Genomic DNA, 5,835 nt, shown 5'->3' with positions numbered 1-5,835 from the left:
TAAGGATACACAAGTTGTTAGAGCAAAGAAATGATCAGGGTGAGGCTGGGATATGAAGTGAGATCTTGGCACACTGCCCGCCCCCCCCCCCCCCCCCGCCCCAAAAAAAAGAGGACAGAGGGGAAGGGGAGAAGGAAAGGAGGGGTAGGAGATAAAAGAGGAGACAGGATGGGAAAGGGGAGAAGGTGGGGAGGGAAGGAAAGAGGAAGAGAGGTGAGAGGAGGGGAGGGAGAGAAAAGAGGAGGAGAGGATCTTGATAGATTTTCAAAGTCATCACTGATACAAATTGAAACAATTAAGTAACAATTGTTACTTACGTTTCCAAAGGGGGGAATGTTCAGATTTTCTTTGTAAATTAAATTATTGAGGGGTGCGTTTCTTATTTCTTTTACTTTTTGTTTTGAAGCAGCTGTAAGGATCAGAGGTTTTAACAGCCATTTGTGTATTAAACATTCCATAATGTTTTCATGTAGCTGCCCTGGCCATGTTAGTAAACAAACAGAAGTGGACCAATGGAGGTCCAGAAGGTGGACCATAAAGAAAATGTGCAAGGCTGGGTGTGGTGGCCCACGCCCTTAATCCCAGCACTGGGGAGGCAGAGGCAGGCCGATCCCTGTGGGTTCAAGGCCAACCTGGTCTACAGAGCAAGTTTTATCCCAGCTATGACAACATGTTAAGATCTTGCCTCAAAAAGGAGTGGGGACAGCTAGCTGTCAGGGAGAGATGGGGCGAGGGCAGGAAAGAGAGCACCATGTCTGGCTCACTGTTGGGGTCCAGCACAGCAAGAAGGGCTGGAGACAGGGCTGCAAACACAGCAAGGCAGGTCAGCAGCACCCTGTTCCTGAAAAGTGCTTGGAAAGCTGGCATCAAGGCCTGTCAGCGGAGGCATTGCAAAGGCGTATTTTAAAACTGTAATTCTACACAGATTTTTATATAAATTAGACACCAGCAATAGAAAGATGAAAATGTCCTGTTTGTGTGTAGGAAAGTCACTGAAATACATGAATAAAATTCACATTATACCATAACTAGTTAATCTTGTAAATGTAGACTTTGGAGATATAATTATGTTTTCTTAAAGGGATACTTTCCCATAAAAATTACTTTATAGCCTCTTGATTCTATGCTTGGACTTGTGAGACTCTCATGTGTTTTATGAATTTTATTTCTGATACCTGAGAGAAGGAGTCACATGGTATAAACTGTCTTCCAGTGAATTTATAAATATGTCAACATTAGAGCATGTGACAAGACTTACCTCCTTTTAAAGGCTGAATAACATCTTACTGTTATTTTTGTTTATCTGGAGACTTTTAGTTTCTTTTCACCCTTTGATTATTATGTATATAAATATGAATGTATAATACCTCTCAAAGACCCTCTTTTTAGACATTTAGCCTTATGTTTATTGGTTCATTGTCAGTCTACACAAGGAAAACATGCTCTGTTTTAAAAATAGATTTTATTACATAATGAACTAATTTGTATGTGTGGGTATGGGTGCATGCATGCCAGGGGCCACATGAAGAGTTCAAAGGACAACTTGTGGCAGTCCATTCTTCTCCCCCCCGCAACACACACACTATGTCATCAAACATGAGTCAGCAGTCTTGACAGCAAGCCTCTTTACACACTTAGCCATCTCATTGGTCCAAGACTATCTATTTGCTTTTAAAGACTGACATTATACCATCTCAAAAGGAAGCAAATTCAATATTGATTTGCTTTCACAATGAGAATTAATAATAACTTCCAAAGCTTCCTTATTGTCTGAAGATACAATTATGGTACCAGGAAATGCACTGTCATATCCTCACATAGACTATTGTTCTGTTCAGAGGTCGATGGTGTACACACACACACACACACACACACACACACACACACACACACCTGAAAACAGTCCATGCTGGAATAAAATAAATGGCAAAGATTGCCTTCAAATCAGCCATCCATTCTATTAAACTTTTGGATATGGCCATGGAAATAGTGGAGAGGGCTGAACATGTGAGTTTTTCACAGGCCTAAAATCAGAGTCAGTGAGGTCATCAAGCCTCATTCACTTATTATACAGCTGGAGACTGTGTCCAGTAAGACACAGGGAACATGGTGGCAAAACCGCTGTCATCCCTGCCAGGGACTAGAAATCCTTAATGCTGTTACAGCATTTCAACATTCATGTACTTACACAACTGTAATAAACACATGGGGCAGAATGTGAAAGTCTGAACTCTGCTGACAGTGAAATTTCTTTCTGTTTTTCTTATATCTGATTTCTGGGATGCTGTGGCTTCCCCTCACCTCAGAGATTTAAAGGACTGGCCTCTTTCCATCAGGGGAACAGGGCTCATCTAGATGCCACACATCTGCATCTAGAAGGCCAAAACTAAAAAGCTTTGGATTTGATGTCCACCAAGAGCTATTATTAGAATGAAATAATACTAGAACACATAGGCTAGTACAATGGATTGAAGGGTTTCTGAAACTCTTAGGTAGACTTTGAGAAAGCAGAATAAGAATATTTCCAGAGGTCAATATTTCCAGGAGTAACTTGGGAAGCTAAGAAACAGTCATAAGAACTGCTCAAATGGGAGAATCTCTTTCCTAAGGAAGAGAAGAGGCAAAAGATACAGTGAAGATTAAGATTTGGGTGCCAAGCCAGGTGGTGATGGCGCACACCTTTGATCCCAGCTCTCGGGAGGCAGAGACAGGCGGATCTCTGTGAGTTTGAGGCCAGCCTGGTCTGCAGAGCTAGTTCCAGGACAGGCACCAAAACTACTACACAGAGAAATCCTGTTTCAAAAAAAAAAAAAAAAAGACTTGGGTGCCCAGGTTATATACCGACTGTGTCAAGGTTACTAACTACGGACCTTCAACTATTGTCCCCAAGAGTCTGAGCATCACTTCAGCATTAATCACTCCAACTATTAATAATCCAACAGAGGAAAAACCCATCAACACTCCAAGGCTTTGCTTGGGCAACTCCTCTGTCATAATCCCCATTACCAATGCTTCCCAGCCCAGCTTACAATGCCCAAAGAGAAAGGGACCTTGTACATCCAGAGAGTGCCTTGGGGGTGAGGAAAGGCATGCCCCATGGCTGAATCTAGAAGGCCAAAACTAAAAAGCTGAAAGCCTCTAGAATGAAGGCAACAGTTACATTAAAATTGTAGTCACACAAAATCCTGTCAGTTGTCCTTTGTCTCATTTATGAGCCTGGAACTGTCTTCTCTATTGGTTGGATTTTTAATTAATTATTAATTTTACTTCTTACTATCACTGTGTGCATGTATGTGAATAACATGTGGGTGTGCATGCCACAGTGCACACATGGAGGTCAAATGACAGCTTTGTGGAATGAGTTCTCTCTTTCCACTTGTGAGTGAGTTCCAAGAATTCAAGTCAGGTTGCCAGGCTTGCACAGTAACTGCCTTAACCAGCTCAGCCATCTTGCTGGCTTGGTGATTTTTTTTTTAATCTACTACTGCACTTTGCAAAAATACAAACATACATAATTAATACACATTTCATAGCCTCAGACTTAGGTGACTTAATACATTTTATAAATTGGCAAAAGTAAATCCCTTTATCCACTTATGAAGAAACTAGGAAAAATTTAAAGGTCCTGAGTCTTTATCAAACAGTAAAACATTTTTGAAATGAGACTACAATTTTAATGTAACTATTGCCTTCATGATTAAGAACATGGGCCCTGGTGTGACACACATGTGAGCCCAGGTTCTACCAGTGACTGCTGGATTATACTGAGACAAATTGCTGGACAGCGGTGGTGCATGCCTTTAATCCCAGCACTTGGGAGGCAGAGGCAGGTGGATCTCTGTGAGTTTGAGGCCAGCCTGGTCTACAGAGTGAATTCGAGGATAGGCTCCAAAGCTACACAGAGAAACCCTGTCTTGAAACAAACAAACAAACAAACAAAAAAGAGAGACAAGTTCCTTATCCAGTGAGCTAAGCTGCCAAGCATAGGTAGCCACAGTTCAGTCATGGGTATTTATTTATGTCAGGGTTCAGCACCTTGTAAGTACTACATAGACAGGCTGCTTATTAACAAGAATAAAGGTTATATTAATAACAGCCATTGAATCATCCTGTTCTTGATGATTTGTCCCACTGTTTCAAGGTGGATCACAGCTAGGCTCTGCAGGAGTGACTGGAGTTCTAGGTGTAGCTGACTGCTCTCTTCATGCCTGGCTTCTGAGTGCTCTCTAGACCTGCTGAAAAGAGGCAGGTCTAGAGACAATGGTGCTTTTACCTTGGGCTGTCCGGAGCAGAGCTGGCTCCTTCACTCTCATTTCTCCCAGCAGTAAATCCATGGGATACAGAGAACTGACTCCGGTTTTTTTTTTTTTTTTTTTTTTTTTTTTTTTTTTTTTTTTTTTTTTTTTTTTTTAATCTAGCTAGTTAGTAGCTACAATGGGCATGTAGTTGCATTCCCACTGACAGCATTGGTACAAAACCCTGATAATGTCAAGCATATCCTAGCAACCAGGAATTGTTACTAAGCAGGCTTGTCACTCGGGAGCAGGGCAAATACTTTAAAAAATAAGATACAATTTGTAATTGCTTAAATATGGCATATATTACCATGTAGTTTAGTCCCATAAACTCCCCCAGGGTTGTTTTGTCCAATTTTGCATGAAGAAAGAGACACTTGCTGGGGCTGCCATCTTATTATTAAAAGTTAGTTATGTTTAATATTTATGCAAGCAATAATTTCATATTTTTGCATATCACTAGAATTAGAATAACATAACAAATCTTACTTTACTATTTCAACCATTTTTAAAGGCACAGTTCCATGGTATTAAACAACTCAACAACTCTTTTCCTCACTACTGTCCACGTCCAGAAAGGAGTCAATACCCCAAATAGAAGCTCTGCACTGATTAACATTGCCCACCCTGCACTGTGGTCCACCCTGGTAAGGCAAGCGTTCTTCTACCATCTGTCTTCGTAAATTTGTTCATTCTAGATAAGATAAACGGATGGAGTCGGTTATGTTTGACCCTTTCTATCTGCCTCATTTAACCAACACAGTGTTTTCAAAGTCAATCTATTTTGTACAGGAATCAGAATTCCACCCTTGTTAGGACTGATGGGTACTACAGATGCACATATACCAAGCATCCTGTCCGTCCATCCGTGTGGAGATGGGTGTGGGGGTTGTTGCAGCCTTTGTGGACTGTGAATACCACTTTGGATATAGGTGTGGGAGCCTCTGTCTTGAGTTCCTGATTTTCTATCTTTAGGAAGGGATGTATCCAGAAGTAGAAGTTATGGTTCATATAATTCCACATTACTTCCTGCTCCCATTAGCCATGCGCAACAATCCTCAGCTTGTACTCATTCCCACCCATCACTGCCCACACTTTTGGTAACAGCCATGCCAAGGAATGTGAAGGCCGAGCTCATTAAAATTAGATCTGTCTGTTAACTATTAGAAAAAGAAAAACAAAATAAAGACACAAGAAATAAGTTATTATATGGCTGGCTCATCCCGTATGCAAAAAGCTACGAACATCTGGTGTAAGCCTCAAAGTGGATGGTTATTTAAAAAAATGTGATTATATCTGTAAAATTTTGAAGCTAGTAATATTCTCCAAATGGGGTGATCCTGTGCTTTAGAATTACAGTTTAAAACCTGCAGCAAGTTCTCGGGACAGGAGTCTATTCTCGGTGATTACAATAGTGAAGCCTGACTCTAAAGGGATGCAATTCTCAGCAGAAAGCAATGCTGCTCACTCCCAACCTCAGGTTAAGGAGCAGGAGGCCTTCCTCGGCGCCTGCGCACACCCATGCTTGGGCTGCGCGCCT

The sequence above is a fragment of the Peromyscus maniculatus genome, chromosome 11 (genome assembly GCF_049852395.1).
Source record: "Peromyscus maniculatus bairdii isolate BWxNUB_F1_BW_parent chromosome 11, HU_Pman_BW_mat_3.1, whole genome shotgun sequence".
Classification (NCBI taxonomy): domain Eukaryota; kingdom Metazoa; phylum Chordata; class Mammalia; order Rodentia; family Cricetidae; genus Peromyscus; species Peromyscus maniculatus.
Note: the sequence above shows the minus strand (reverse complement) of the source record.